Below are 15,412 nucleotides of genomic sequence, written 5' to 3' on the forward strand. Positions count from 1 at the left end.
AGTGGTAACATTTGCGTGCCTTTTGAAGATAAACTAACAATTCATCGACCAATCATAAATTGATCAGAGAATATACGATAATTTCTAAACACGATTTGAAACCAAAGTCGAAACATTCATCGATGATTTTCTCCATTTGCTGTCAATGTTAGATTCGCCGTTCTTTGAAAAACAGCTGAAATGATTTTTGATCTTATAATTTCCGGGAGAAAACAAAATGTAATTCAAGTTTGAAGTAAGAATTTTTGATTAATTGATTTATATTTTCAGAAATCATAAATAGAAAAACTTCTGTCGGTACCGCCGACTCTATTGTTTACAAAGGAATTAACTACAAAATAGGACAGTTTGTCATATTTTTTTATCGGATCAAGCTGTACTCTATGAAATCAGAGATTTTATCGTTAGATGAAATATTTCACTTGATTTTGCAATTATGGGTAGTCATTGGTCAAAATGAGCACTATGTCGCGTTTGAAACATCAGGTTCTTTATTACTGGTATTGATTATTTTAATCGACGACCAACAATAGTTTTAAATGTAGATAATAAGTTTATATTTAGAGTTAAGTATAAGTTTAATTTCATTGAGTTACTATTCGTTAAGGTTGATGATGTAACCGACGACACGACCTGACACTCCGAAGAAAAATTGGTATAAAAAGTGTCAGCAAGCGATTTACCACCAGTTACCAAATATACGACGACCCCTCGTAATGATAATAAATATATTTTCCGAGCAGCTCTGTCTTGGTTTCTATACGATACGAAGTCGTCGCCAGGTTATATGTTACCGTATCAAAATAAACAAACAGTAATATATTCGTACCCCATGAAAAGTTCCCTATTTGAAACTGCAGTTGATAAAATTGCACTGAATCAATACCGAAGACGCGAAATAATACAGAAATAAGTTTGGCAAATAGTTAAAAATGTAAGTTATCATCAACATATACAGGGATTATAATATGTGTTTACTAATAATCTACCGGATCTTCTAGCTCCTGACAAAATAATGTGTGCAGCGTTACATTCCCTCGAGTCTTGACTCACACCTGTAGATATACTTGGCTACCCGGTAGATTAACTGTAGCAAACGGTGATAGTTTCTCAGCTTTTTTTCGCATCCGCATCATTGTGCGAAAATCCCATATATTTATTTATATTAAATGTATACAGTTCATCAAATGAAATCTGAAAAAATAAATAAAATATACGATGCATTATCCTATTTAGTTTGATGTAAACAAAACGTCCAGTTCGACCAAAATAATAATATAGGTTACACAAACTAGTTTTACGCAATGTTCAGGAACACAGCCAGAATCGAGTTATGAACTCCTTCCATATGCCAATTAATTCGTTTTCTGGTAAATCAATTTTCAAGATAACCTTTTTGAATAATGATTTCGTCGTTGTCGTCGAATAGATTACTAAATTTTGTTTCTATCATGAGAGTCAAATCAAGATAAAATAGTTCCCTTCTTTCAATCGTTCCACTTTGTATCAGTAAGCAAAGTAAAATCTTGGCATTACATTGCTTTGGTGGAATTTGGCCTTTCTGTTTCAACAGATTTCGCAGCCTATTCTTAGTGTACAGAATCATTGCATGGCTAGTACTATGGATCCTACTGACACTAAGAATCCTTCCAGGTCGGGGCTCGAACATACGACAACTGGCTTGTAAGACCAGCGTTCTATGCATTGAACCGCCAACCCGGGTTGATATTGTTGTATCAGTATATCTTTTAAATTAATTCACCAGCCTAGAAGATCCTAGGTATAAACCGGATCTAAATAAATCTTTTAAAACTTAAACTGATCCTAGGTATATTTACAAATCGTCAACTCGGATTTATTTTCAGTTCGAATTTTATCCTATGTATGACTTTTTTGGATAAGTATGGAAGTATAAATTTGAGCTGCAAAGGAACCGTAAGATGAAAGCTTTTCCTAGAAAACTGGTAGAGTTGCTTCGTAGCGGAATATCCTTCTGTGCAGAATTGTTTTAATCTCATTCAAAATATCCAAAGTGAATAATTTTCTCTTTCAACTGTTATGAAAAAATGAGCATAAATAAAAGTAACCAGGGTTACGGTATCTGTTAGTTAAAAAACAACAGTTTTTATGGAAAGGTTGCCTGTTTTATTTTATTTTCAAATAATTTCATTTTGACATTACGAGTTACTGAGGGGTAGTTAGATTTGTGAGACAGTTTTAAATATCGAGTGGCAGGTCGTGTCGTCGATGTAACCATTAATATGTAAATAGATGTAAAATAACAAGCGATCCGTTAGAAATGCATTCTGCAAATAAATGCCTTTTTAATGTTAGTTTTAACTGAGTTTTATATACTATACAATCATGTACCATTTCGTGTAATTGTTATGTGATTTTCCTATGCTCAATAAAGATGTTTGTCATGTAACTATTACGTGAAGTTCTGTTAAAACATATGAAAATCACGTTGTATCCAACGGACAAGTGATATATTATTCACCTATTGAATAAGATGCATGATATATGAACAATCCGATACAATTCATTTATCTACCCCATAGAATTTATGTGAAATGTTGGGTGGATGAGATTCATGTATGTTTTCAAGTAGAATTAACGTGATTTCTTTTTTGAGTGTAAAACTCTGCGTGTAAACAGAGTTGCCAGGTTATTTTTTTAAAAACCTACCAATACTCAAACATTTATCTGGGTTTGTCTGGGTTTCAGGAATTGGCATATTGTCGCAAAACTGAAATGTAGAGGCGCTGCTTGTTAAGAGATGATACTTTCAGCAAGAGCTGTCAAATCGGTAGGAAAATTTCTAATTACTCCACCTTTTCTACAATTTCTTATGAATACGGGCAACTTCATTTGAAAAATCATACACTCAAATAAAAACACGCTTAAAAATAGTTACTCAAAAATGAGTAAGATCTCACTCATCTACAGAAAAAGTGGAACAACTCTAATTTAGAGTAACTCCGAAGTTACTCAAATTTGAGTTCTTCCACTGGAAACGATATTTGGGTAAAATCTACTTATTTACTGAGTAATACTTTATTTGTACATGTACCAATAATAGAGTAACTATCACTCAAATTTTGAGTGAAATTTTATTTCACATATACCAAATTTGCAAAAAAATTGCTTCTTTTCTGAGTGTATTGTATTAAAATATTAAGTAATTGAACTCAATACTATATCAAGTGGTGGTTGCTTGGAGTAGTGTGTCAATTGCAAATTAACATACATGTCAGTTATGCTCAGGCACCAATCATACACTTATTCCTCAGAAATGGCATTTGAGCATATTCGGTTTCATTCTAAAGCACAACACGGAGTTTATCATTACGGTTTTTGCAGACACAACACCGTTTGTGTTGAGCGACTCACCCTCGAAAGGTATCTTTCGGATTCAGACTTAGAAGATGAAAGTTTCGAAGAAGCTGATGTGGCGATAAAATTTGCAACATGGTCAACCCAATATTTATAATATTTCCAAAACAGCCGTGAATGACTTACTTAGCTGGTTCAAACATAACTATTTTCCATTTCTCCCAAGCAACATCCAAACTTTAAGAAAAAGAGCACATACTATTGATGCACCTATCCGCAATATGGGGTTCGGAAAGTTTTTAAATTTTAATATAAAAAATACGATTGATATTTTCATGAGCTTGAACGATGTTAGCTTCTAGTCAAAATCGTTGGTTATCACACAATACTTCCCATTGCTGTGGTTTGTGGACCAGGCAGGACACCAAATATAAACGAATTCATGGCAGAATTTATTCAAGAATTGCAATATTTTTTGATAAACGGCTATCAAATTAATAGCAAGCAATACACATTCAGTATTGGACCACTTGTATTCGATGCCCAAGCTAAATGTTTTGTTTTAGATATCGTGTCGCCAACGGGATTCAACGCATGTCCTAAATGTATTACGAGAGGACGAAAAATATGACCAAGCGTTGTGTTTGCCAATCTTCATGCTCCTGTTCCGTACGGATGAATCATTTTGAAATTTAAGTGCGATACATCGTAGTCAAAGATTACCTCCTCTGGCTGAAATTGGAATCAACAGTATCACAGATACAGCTTTTCACTACATGCACAATGTATGTCAAGGAGTCTTCAGAACCATGTTGGGGTATTGGATAAATACAACGAATAAACCATATTCGTTATCTAAAATGGATAAAATCAGAATCAATAGAAAAATAACTTTTATTAGAACACAGATATGCTAATAATAAACATGTTTTTTTCCGCGATACTACACAGTGAATGATGATTTATGAAAACGTTGAATAAATGACAACATTTCATAAGGTGCTAAGAACAAACAGATACATTTAGGATAATCAACTTTGAAAAATGAGTTACAATTTTAAATTCCTATTTAACTATTTGAACACATAATTTGTGTCTTGCATTAGAATATGTTGTAATAATTTACAAAGTAATCAAATAAATCGTGGTTTTAATTTATGTATATTATTTAACAAGAAAATTTACCAGAAAATGTTTTGGTCCCTATCAAAAGGCAACGTTGTTTTTATGCCATTCATTGAAACACCTTTTCGGCAAAATATTGTTCATACACCCTTCCTTTTCATTTAATCAAAACAACTTGTGACGTTTGTCTTTAAACCCATTTTATTCTGTGACTTGTTTTTAGACCCTTTTTCAATATGGGTTAGGTGAGTTGAATAATTGAGTAATTCGTTTATCTGTTTAGACAACAATAATCATTTGGAAATGTATTTTAAAGTTGTGCAATATATTTAGACAAAAGGTATGTGTAATTGCAAAGTGAATTTTGTATAGTAATTCATAGTATTGCAGGCTTCAAGACTTCGGAATGTGTATGGAAATGGTACAGTTTATCGAACTCAAAATCAAAGCTTTATCAACCAGCCGGTTGATAAAGCTACGATCAGCGATTCTAATCAAACCTTAGTGCAAATCAGTAGTTATAGTGGAAATATGTTCGACAGGAAACGTAAATGATGAATCTCGATAAAAGTGTTAAACCGTTAGTTTTTAGGAATCTATGCTGAAAAATACCGTCTAAGAGATACAGCTATACAATTTCTCTTCGAAAAAATGTGTTTGCAATAGAAAAACGTAGCTCGATGTGCATTTAATCTAGCAGCAGGCTTAACAATTTTTGCAAAATTTAATGATATACTGTACCTTTCATAAGAACCAAATAAATATGGAAATATATTGAACGATGTCATGGCCCTTGAACAATCCGACCTGGACGAACATTAAAATAAATGTTATAAATAAGTGTACAAATAAAACTGTTTATAATTATAAATTAAGAAAAAAGAGGGATTACAAAATCAATAATAACAATTATATAGTTCAAGTTAGATTCCGTATCGTCTTCCATTTATTTTGATGGATGGTCGTTTGAAGATGGCACGTTTCGTGTATTTTGGGCCACATGAAACATCCCCGAGGAAGATTCCAAACGACACCACACTGCCAGATTGGTCTGTGCTATCTTTCTTGCGTTAGTTCTTGTGCTGGGGCCGCGGGAAGCATCCCCAGGGGAGAGATCTCTGGCGGATGGCCAGCGATGGCATTGCTGGTGTTTCGGATTCCGGCTGTCTTATCCTTCATCGTAGATTTTCTGTTTGTCTAACAGGCTGGTCCGGCGAGTGATGATCGTTTCTTAGGGCCGTGGTAAACATCCCCGGAAGAGAATCTTCCGGCGGATGGCCCACGATGTAGACGTGGAGGGTTCGTCAGGTTCAACGATTCGATCAATTTTGTTTTTTTTTTCAACGATTAAAACAAAATGGTCTAAATCGCAAACACACTAGAAAACGAGTAAATGTTTAAAAGCCCTTTTTTTATCGAAGAACATACAATCTTTTCCACACTGAAAAGTTTATAGTACCATTCCAATTTGTAGCCAACTTGAAAATAATTAAATTTTTATGTATTTCCATAAATTTACCTTCGAAATTTTTTTATTTGTTTTAAAGGATTCAACATTCGTTACAAACAGCGTTATTATATGAATTATGAGCAAACATTTAAAAAAACTCAAACTGAAACGGCACATGCACGAAAAAGCTTGTTTTGATTTTGGAAGCATATGCTCCCATGTTTATCATATGAATAAAAAAGGTAACACAAACAAAATTTGATCATTAAAATTATTTTGTTGATGTGACATTTTGAAGATTGCGCTTTCAGAGGAATTTTTCAAACAAACATTAGCTCATCGAAATGAAAAATCTATCAAACATCTATTTTTTTTTCAATTTTAGAGGTTTTAACCTTAAGGTCATTCGCCTTTTCGGATCAGAAAAACTTTCTGACCCTATGTGCGGGATTGGGAATCGAACCCAGGTGGGCTGCGTGAAAGGCATGGACTTACCCATCACACTATACCCGTCCCCAAACATCTATAAATGTTTGAATTCCTATTCATATATATTTTGTTTTCCGATAAATGTTTCACCAGGCTATTAGCTGTTTATTAATCATTGAAATGCACGAACTCTCATTTTACTCAATGTATAAAAAAGACTGCGTCTTCAATTTGTTTACTTTTGTAAGATTTACCTTTCTTTGAAACACAGCTGAAATGTTTGGTTCAACCAGATAGTATTTGGTTTGGTTCAACCAGATAGTATAGCCAAGTATTTTCATAGAAAATCTGTGTTCACCATAAAATAGAAATTTTTATAATAAAATTTAATAAGCGTTCAATATTCATGTCACACTCTACAGTGACAAAATAAATGCTTGCAATTTTCATCAACAAATTATGTATATACCACAGACTAACAGACATGACAGTATGAGTAAATTCTAATAAAAATTATTTTTCGTGATGCACTTGTTCCACCTTCATTGTACTGCGCGAACTATTTACTATCTGTACACCCCTTGTGTTATGTAAAAGTTGTTTTACTAGTTGGTTTCCCCTCGTTTGTCAACACCGATCAGCTGCTTGTAGGGATGCCTGATTTCATCAAAATATTTGAAAATGAATCGTCACAATGATTTATTGGATTACGTTGATAATATATTTAACTTTTTCTTGATGTTGGAGGGTAACCATTTATTCGACTCAAATTTGTTCATCTAGACTATTTTTTATTGTGTTGGTAGTTTTCACCCGAAATTAAGTGGCGGCAGACCAGAAGCAAGTAAATATTGTAACAAAACGGGTTCGATTTTTTATTGAGTTGGAGGATGAGAAGTAAGCGCAATTATGTATATAGTTTAGGCAATATCAAAGATAAACTCAAGATAGAGTAGTCTGCGATTTCTTAGGTATCATTTGAATAGGACCCCTCGATGAGCTCGGTTCACTGTCAATTTGAGTATTTTGAAGCAAAACAACAAGTGTCTGATCACTAGATGCGTCGTAACTATGACAATGATTGTTTATGTTTGGAAAAATATCAAGTTACAGTATGAACGATATTGAGAAATTTCGCTTTATATCAGTGATTCTTAGAATAAGAAAGTGAAAACTACTTAGAACCATTGTCTAGAATTTATTTAGTTTGTTATAGCCTCATCCCATGAAGCATCAGTTGTGGCAAGAAATCATTATATGCTGAATGAAAACATATGTGTGCTTCCTTTCTAACTTGTATTGTTTCCATGGCATTTTGTCGGAACTAGTCGACGCTTGTTAACGGAGGGTCAATAAAATTACATTATTACTGAACCAACTGGTTCACGATTACTGACCCAACATTTTTCAATTAAACGTATGGAACATTGTAATCTTCAGTTTATCTTTGGCAATATGTATTGAATCTGTATCCTGCATGAAATTCGCATGGACGTATACAAATCAATACATTACAGGTAATTCTGTATGAATAGCAACTCTGTTGGTAAATGAAAAAAATAAAGACAGTCTAGATGACAGACATGATGTTTTTGATAGGGTAACGTGGCGCCATCATGACACATGTGAGTACTGTCCCAAATAATGGAATATTCGAAACGACCGTTAAAATAATTGAAGAATCAAATTTGAGTGTCCTGTCTGTTAGTCTGTGTATATACTATAAAAATATTGACTTGGTAAGTTGATGTGGGATCTCATCGTTCAACCACAGACTAACAGACAGGACACTCAAATTTGATTCTTCAATCATTTTAACGGTCATTTCGAATATTCCATTATTTGGGACAGTACTCACATGTGTCATGATGGCGCCACGTTACCCTATCAAAAACATCATGTCTGTCATCTAGACTGTCTTTATTTTTTTCATTTACCAACAGAGTTGCCATTCATACAGAATTACCTGTAATGTATTGTTTTGTATACGTCCATGCGAATTTCATGCAGGATACAGATTTAATACATATTGCCAAAGATAATCTGAAGATTACAATGTTCCATACGTTTAATTGAAAAATGTTGGGTCAGTAATCGTGAACCAGTTGGTTCAGTAATAATGTAATTTTATTGACCCTCCGTTAACAAGCGTCGACTAGTTCCGACAAAATGCCATGGAAACAATACAAGTTAGAAAGGAAGCACACATATGTTTACATTCAGCATATAATGATTTCTTGCCACAACTGATGCTTCATGGGATGAGGCTATAACAAACTAAATAAATTCTAGACAATGGTTCTAAGTAGTTTTCACTTTCTTATTCTAAGAATCACTGATATAAAGCGAAATTTCTCAATATCGTTCATACTGTAACTTGATATTTTTCCAAACATAAACAATCATTGTCATAGTTACGACGCATCTAGTGATCAGACACTTGTTGTTTTGCTTCAAAATACTCAAATTGACAGTGAACCGAGCTCATCGAGGGGTCCTATTCAAATGATACCTAAGAAATCGCAGACTACTCTATCTTGAGTTTATCTTTGATATTGCCTAAACTATATACATAATTGCGCCTACTTCTCATCCTCCAACTCAATAAAAAATCGAACCCCTTTTTGTTACAATAATTACTTGCTTCTGGTCTGCCGCCACTTAATTTCGGGTGAAAACTACCAACACAATAAAAAATAGTCTAGATGAACAAATTTGAGTCGAATAAATGGTTACCCTCCAACATCAAGAAAAAGTTAAATATATTATCAACGTAATCCAATAAATCATTGTGACGATTCATTTTCAAATATTTTGATGAAATCAGGCATCCCTGCAAGCAGCTGATCGGTGTTGACAAACGAGGGGAAACCAACTAGTAAAAAAACTTTTACATAACACAAGGGGTGTACAGATAGTAAATAGTTCGCGCAGTACAATATAGGTGGAACTAGTGCATCACGAAAAATAATTTTTATTAGAATTTACTCATACTGTCATGTCTGTTAGTCTGTGGTTCAACTTCAAATACCAACAACAAAATTAGAATCTGAAATCTGCATTGAGGAAATCTGTACAACATCTTTATTCTGTATGAAATTTGAATGCGCATGTAAAAATCCGTATAAATGGCATCTCTGGATATAACTGCTTTAAATGTTCCTATAGTGATTTTCACTGTGGGCTACAAAAGATTGCGATGCGATAAGATAGCGACAAAATGCCGCAAAGATCGCGAAACTGTCATTCGCATCAATTCAACCCCTTCGAGACCACAAGCCAGAAAAAAATATTTTTTAAATTGACCGTTACATTTATTATTAGGAAAACTTCAGTCATAATGAATTCATATTGGTAATGTGTATGTGGCAGATTACGGCTAAAACTTGCACGGATTTTTTAAGCGTGCCCTATTTATTTGACATAATGAACGATTCAGACGATCCGCCTCCTTTCGTCACCGTCACCGGAACGTCAGCTTCCGTCAAAATTAGTTTAATACTTTCTTTACCGGAACGTTTACACGCTCCGTCCGTCAAGACGTTCCGTGACGGTGACGTTACGTGTGAATGGCTCCATTAGAATGCATTAATGTTGACGGTGCCGGTGACGGAGATTGACTGTGACAAAATAAGACGGATCGTCTGAATCGTACATAATGGTTATTTTGTGCTTAGTATGTTCCCTTTCCATTTATATTTTGTATTAATCGACGCCTTGGTTTTTAAAACCTCGTGCTTTATTCGATTGTGCTATTTTCTACTCTAAAAAGTTGGTCGTCTTTGACAGATATACATTTGTTGATGCTTTCGATGAACAATGAAATAACAATTGTCGCTAGGGAATTTCACCAGTTGAAAATGCAATTGGCCTCAATCCAACAGTCGATTAATTTTTCTTTTGATTCTAATGCTAGTTAATTTCAATACAACAGACAGCGAAGGGGTTAAAACAACTGTCTAATTTTCTGGCAGCGATGCCAGGTGAAATTTTAGGCGTCTGCGTTTTAGAAATGGTCCTATTCGACCTCAATATTTAGAAGTGTGACGAAAAAACCAAACGAAAACCCTACAGTGATAGCAAATGTCATTAAAATAGACAATTGTTTATAAAAATTTCGAAAATCTGCAAAAAAGTCTTAAGGTCTTAGGTCTTAAGGCTTAAGGTAGCGCTTCGCCGTGGTCAAGTCGAAGCGAGACAACTCACTGCTTCCTCTTGCTTTGTCGCCGAAATTTCACTCTAAATTGCAAATTTCTCCAATACTAACCCGATTCACGAAAAATCAAAAACATACGATTGTAGGTAAATGATTTTACTATGCATTTGGCGAAAAATATTAGTTAGAAAGCTTTTCTTTCGCGAGATTTCGTGCGAGATACCTGAAACTGACAGACAGGACACTCAAATTTGATTCTTCAATCATTTTAACGGTCATTTCGAATATTCCATTATTTGGGACAGTACTCACATGTGTCATGATGGCGCCACGTTACCCTATCAAAAACATCATGTCTGTCATCTAGACTGTCTTTATTTTTTTCATTTACCAACAGAGTTGCCATTCATACAGAATTACCTGTAATGTATTGTTTTGTATACGTCCATGCGAATTTCATGCAGGATACAGATTTAATACATATTGCCAAAGATAATCTGAAGATTACAATGTTCCATACGTTTAATTGAAAAATGTTGGGTCAGTAATCGTGAACCAGTTGGTTCAGTAATAATGTAATTTTATTGACCCTCCGTTAACAAGCGTCGACTAGTTCCGACAAAATGCCATGGAAACAATACAAGTTAGAAAGGAAGCACACATATGTTTACATTCAGCATATAATGATTTCTTGCCACAACTGATGCTTCATGGGATGAGGCTATAACAAACTAAATAAATTCTAGACAATGGTTCTAAGTAGTTTTCACTTTCTTATTCTAAGAATCACTGATATAAAGCGAAATTTCTCAATATCGTTCATACTGTAACTTGATATTTTTCCAAACATAAACAATCATTGTCATAGTTACGACGCATCTAGTGATCAGACACTTGTTGTTTTGCTTCAAAATACTCAAATTGACAGTGAACCGAGCTCATCGAGGGGTCCTATTCAAATGATACCTAAGAAATCGCAGACTACTCTATCTTGAGTTTATCTTTGATATTGCCTAAACTATATACATAATTGCGCCTACTTCTCATCCTCCAACTCAATAAAAAATCGAACCCGTTTTTGTTACAATATTTACTTGCTTCTGGTCTGCCGCCACTTAATTTCGGGTGAAAACTACCAACACAATAAAAAATAGTCTAGATGAACAAATTTGAGTCGAATAAATGGTTACCCTCCAACATCAAGAAAAAGTTAAATATATTATCAACGTAATCCAAAAAATCATTGTGACGATTCATTTTCAAATATTTTGATGAAATCAGGCATCCCTGCAAGCAGCTGATCGGTGTTGACAAACGAGGGGAAACCAACTAGTAAAAAAACTTTTACATAACACAAGGGGTGTACAGATAATAATAAATAGTAAATAAATAGTTCGCGCAGTACAATATAGGTGGAACTAGTGCATCACGAAAAATAATTTTTATTAGAATTTACTCATACTGTCATGTCTGTTAGTCTGTGGTTCAACTTCAAATACCAACAACAAAATTAGAATCTGAAATCTGCATTGAGGAAATCTGTACAACATCTTTATTCTGTATGAAATTTGAATGCGCATGTAAAAATCCGTATAAATGGCATCTCTGGATATAACTGCTTTAAATGTTCCTATAGTGATTTTCACTGTGGGCTACAAAAGATTGCGATGCGATAAGATAGCGACAAAATGCCGCAAAGATCGCGAAACTGTCATTCGCATCGATTCAACCCCTTCGAGACCACAAGCCAGAAAAAAAATATTTTTTAAATTGACCGTTACATTTATTATTAGGAAAACTTCAGTCATAATGAATTCATATTTGTAATGTGTATGTGGCAGATTACGGCTAAAACTTGCACGGATTTTTTAAGCGTGCCCTATTTATTTGACATAATGTACGATTCAGACGATCCGCCTCCTTCCGTCACCGTCACCGGAACGTCAGCTTCCGTCAAAATTAGTTTAATACTTTCTTTACCGGAACGTTTACACGCTCCGTCCGTCAAGACGTTCCGTGACGGTGACGTTACGTGTGAATGGCTCCATTAGAATGCATTAATGTTGACGGTGCCGGTGACGGAGATTGACTGTGACAAAATAAGACGGATCGTCTGAATCGTACATAATGGTTATTTTGTGCTTAGTATGTTCCCTTTCCATTTATATTTTGTATTAATCGACGCCTTGGTTTTTAAAACCTCGTGCTTTATTCGATTGTGCTATTTTCTACTCTAAAAAGTTGGTCGTCTTTGACAGATATACATTTGTTGATGCTTTCGATGAACAATGAAATAACAATTGTCGCTAGGGAATTTCACCAGTTGAAAATGCAATTGGCCTCAATCCAACAGTCGATTAATTTTTCTTTTGATTCTAATGCTAGTTAATTTCAATACAACAGACAGCGAAGGGGTTAAAACAACTGTCTAATTTTCTGGCAGCGATGCCAGGTGAAATTTTAGGCGTCTGCGTTTTAGAAATGGTCCTATTCGACCTCAATATTTAGAAGTGTGACGAAAAAACCAAACGAAAACCCTACAGTGATAGCAAATGTCATTAAAATAGACAATTGTTTATAAAAATTTCGAAAATCTGCAAAAAAGTCTTAAGGTCTTAGGTCTTAAGGCTTAAGGTAGCGCTTCGCCGTGGTCAAGTCGAAGCGAGACAACTCACTGCTTCCTCTTGCTTTGTCGCCGAAATTTCACTCTAAATTGCAAATTTCTCCAATACTAACCCGATTCACGAAAAATCAAAAACATACGATTGTAGGTAAATGATTTTACTATGCATTTGGCGTAATATTAGTTAGAAAGCTTTTCTTTCGCGAGATTTCGTGCGAGATACCTGAAACTGATACAAACGTATCCCCAGCGAACCGTTTTAGTTTTATTTATTCGAACAGATCTACTGTTAAATTAAAAACTGGTATTAGGTTTTGCACGATGACGACACAAATGAACTGCCGATGAATCAAGTTCATCTTTGACAGTTGCCGTGAACTTGTTTTGTTTTGCGACAGCAAGTTAAAAATTGAAAAATTCCTGTTAAAAACGTATTCCACAGTGAAAAGAACTAAAAAAATGGCCATGTATGTGTTTCCAGCATCAAGGAGCGATATATGTATAAATCTGTTGAGTGTGAGGCGACTTGCAATTTTTACATTCGAACGATAAGCTTCTGATGAACTTTTAAACTGTAAACAAGTACACGTCGACTGTCAAAAAAACTCATTCTGTTTATTTTGTGAGGTTATGGCATGTTCGTGCAAATGCCACCCATCTGACACCGGTATGTGAGCACCAGCCATTTGAAAGTATACCGATTACGTTGAGCCCCTCGCGTTTCGAGCCCCAAACACTGCGATGATTTGATACTCATCGCGACACTCAAACTGTGAAAATTATCTTCACTAGATGTCTCAAAACATTGTCTGCTGTATTTTAGGTAATCCGACAAGTTATTGAGAGAGAGTCGACCCAAAATTCACTAATTTTCGTGCACTAAACAAGGTAAACGCATAAAACAAATGTATTACTGTTTGTTTGTTTACGTTACAAACAGCTGATTTTGATCTCATTAAGATGGCGTCATGGCAGTGAGCCGTCATCACTCGTTACCAAAAATTGGGGAGATGCACTTCAGTTTATTTTGGGTAGGTTTTGACCCAAAATTAGGTAGCGGCTGATAAGAGTGTATTCATTTTTACACTGAGCTAAATTCTCATTTTCACATTATATGATATTCTAATAGCGGCCCTTACACGATCATTAGAAGTGTCATTACTAAAAAGTAATGGCACTTTTAATGATCGTGTAAGGTCTACGAGTTCAGTAATGACACGAGTAATGATGGAATTCCGGATTTTCCATCATTACCAACATTATTTCTTCTTCTTATTTTTTTGTAGAAGTGCTGAATATCTTTAGAACTATACGCGCAAAAATGACAAAGTGTAGATTTAAATTGTTAATATTTCATTAACCTTAACGTTTCAACGGCAAATCAAATTTACTTTCAGCTAAACGAAAATAAAAATATTGCTATTGTTATTGCTGGAGTAGTTACATATACTCATCATTAATAATGAACGTGTAATGCTAAAAAGTAATGATGTACAGTAATGCAGTAATGACGAGCGTTTGAGCAGAAGTGTCATTACTTAGTAATGACACTTTTAATGATCGTGTAAGGGCCGCTAATGATTTTTCACTATTAGTATTTCCATTGATAACTACAAAGTGTATTCAACATCATTATAAAGATATAAGATAATCTTATGAAACATAAAACTCTTCGTAACGTTATTTTTACAAGATTTTCAGATAACGAATGAAATTTCCAGTCTGAGTCAAATTTATTGGCGCGCCCCTATAACCATTACTAGATATCCACACAACATACATGGAAACAATTTATGAAGCGCATATTATATTCATTTCGAAATAATATAGATAGGTTTATCTATACCATATGACTAGTTTCATAAAATTTATATATTACTTTTGATGGAGAACATCCCAGTTCTATATAGCACTTATATAGGGTAACAGAGGTATTTTGGCCCACTTTAGGATTGATTTTATTTTGGACCACTTTATAAAAATATCCACCAAATATTGTAATATCTTTAAAAACCCCTTCCGCAATAGGTAATTTAATGTGATTAGCTTCAAATTGATGCAAAATGAGTTACTTAACATTGATAAAATCCGATGAAATCGATAAAGTTTGTTAGGTGAGCCAAAATATATGAAGTGGCCAAAATACCTCTGTTACCCTATAGATCGAATTATTGCTATTTGATTGAATAAGTGATACATATAAGATTCAAATGAATTAAAATACTGGGATAATGGTGCATACGGGAATCAAAAACAATAAATATAATTGTCTTATTAAAAACTTGTTATATTT

The sequence above is a fragment of the Malaya genurostris genome, chromosome 2 (assembly GCF_030247185.1).
Source record: "Malaya genurostris strain Urasoe2022 chromosome 2, Malgen_1.1, whole genome shotgun sequence".
Taxonomy (NCBI): Eukaryota; Metazoa; Arthropoda; class Insecta; order Diptera; family Culicidae; genus Malaya; species Malaya genurostris.